The sequence below is a fragment of the Pteropus alecto genome, unplaced genomic scaffold (genome assembly GCF_000325575.1).
Source record: "Pteropus alecto unplaced genomic scaffold, ASM32557v1 scaffold43, whole genome shotgun sequence".
NCBI classification, from domain to species: Eukaryota; Metazoa; Chordata; class Mammalia; order Chiroptera; family Pteropodidae; genus Pteropus; species Pteropus alecto.
Genome location: NW_006435764.1, coordinates 6,547,173 through 6,549,360, shown reverse-complemented (window position 1 = coordinate 6,549,360; position 2,188 = coordinate 6,547,173).

The following is a 2,188-nucleotide window of genomic DNA, read 5'->3' as shown; positions in this document are numbered from 1 at the left end:
GACCCCGGCCCGCCTCTGTCCCCCAGCCCCCCGCCCGACGCTCGGCACAGAACTCGGAGAGCTCGGCGCAGCCCCCGCGGTGCGGAGAATTTTGCAGCCGGGGACCCGGATTGTCTCCCCGCGGGTCACATAGGTTCCACCCCGCACCCCCCACCCTGTCCCCAGTCCCCAGAAGCCCCAGTCGGGCTGGCCGTGGGCAGGTGACAGATGGGGCAATCGGATACGTCCGGTTCGGCGACTTACCCCAATCCAGTGAGCCGCCGCCTCTTAGCCCTGGGAACAGGAGAGGACGTGGCTGGAACCGAATGTAGAGCAGCGGGGAGGCAGGGTGGACAGTGGAATTTGAAGGAAGAAAACGAGTTTTGAGTGGCGTTCTCCGCCGGAAGAATTGGGGTGATTTTTTTTTCTTTATATTTTTTCTAATTTTTTACAGACTATGAAGATGTATGTTTTAATATAAATATTTTTACGTTTTCTACACTATTAATATTATTTGGTAAGCATAATCTTGGATAATTTTATAACCTAAGGAGGGTTCTGTAGACGTTTCCAGGACTAGCTTTGCCACCCTTGGGTCCATTGGATCTTGCGACTTGCTTCTTGACCTGTAAATTAGGAAGAGGATGCTCAGGTCTGGCTGGTTGCAGACCTGGCGCTGTGCTCAGGCCTCGCTGGCGCTGAGTGTGGCAATAACCCTCGACAGGGCTGTAGGGAGGATCAAGGAATCTGCCTGTGGATTCAGCTGGCACCACCCCAATGCCCAGGAGAGAATCATCCACACACCTGCTAGCAGGGAAATGGGCAGTGATCCGCCCTGGCAGTGAGAGCAGAGAGGGGAGATCAGTAGCCAAGAAGGAGAAGGGTTAAGGGCCCTAGCGTTCCAGGACCACCAGCGTGGCCTGTGCCCTCTTCCAAAAAGGTCAGTGAGGTGAGTTCAGAATGTGGCAGTCAGGCTTCCAGGCCCAAGGTCACCCGTACACTTGCCACTTCTCAGCAATGTAAGAAAGGCCTTGCCAACTGCAACCAGGACAGCAACCATTTACAGGACACTAGGCGCCAGCTGGTGGGGAGAGCTAAGCAATCTGCCCATTCGCTGTACCTCCAGTAACCTTTTATCTGCTCCGGACAGCCAGGTGAGGCATGTGCCCCATGGCATAGATGAGCAGTCTGGACTGGCCCAAGGTCAGCATGGCCTGTGAGGGTCAGAGCCCAGACTTGGGTCCATCTGTGGTCTGGAAAGTGATTTACACAGATGTCACTGATTCAGGAAAGGAAGCATGTAGGACACCCTGGGTATTAGTTTTCTCTTGCCGCCACAACAAATTACTGCAAATTTAGCGGCTTGACACAAATTTCTCTTAAAGTTTAGTAGGATAGAGTCTGACGTGGGTCTCACAAGGTGTCAGCAGGGCTGTGTTCCTTCTGGAGCTCTTCCTTTTCTTTCCCAGCTTCCGGAGACCACCCATATCACATTCTTTGGCTTGTAGCCCACCTCCTCCAGCTTCAAAGCGGGGGACGGTGCCTTTGATCATTCTACCGTAGTGGCCTTGCCCTCTGCCTCTCTTCTGCCTCCCTCTTTCATTTTCAAGGACCGTTGTGATTACATGGGGCCCACCAAGATAATCCATGACATCTCCCTATTGAAAATCTGCCTAGTTCCATCTGCAACCTTAATTCTTCTTTACCATATAGTGTAACATATGCACAGGCTCCAGGGATTAGGATGTGGACATCTTACAGGGCCATTATTCTGCCTGCTACGCCCTTCCCGGCAAGGTCTGGGGAGGAAGACACAGGAAGAGATAGAGGACCCATCCATAGAGTCTCAGAGCCTAGTTGGAAGGCTGCTTTCTGCCCTGAGCCTGAAATCCACATCCTGCACAGCCAGGCCATTCAAGGGCCCAGACACCCCTGGGCAGCTGTCTCAGTCCCTTTCTTTTTGCTGGGACTCAGCTCTCTTCTCATATGGCAGCCACGATAGAGTAGTGAGCTCCCAGCTTACAGCCCTCCACCGTGTGGTCTAAGAGAAGCCTGGGCCACACAGGATTCTCACTGGGCCAGGCAGGACTTCCTCATACTGGACCTGGTGGAAAAGGTTAAATTTTGCTGGGTACTAAAGGCGGGGCAGGGGGAGGGTGCATTCTAGGCCTGGAGACCCACAGAAGCAAAGCCTTGGAAGTGTGTGGAA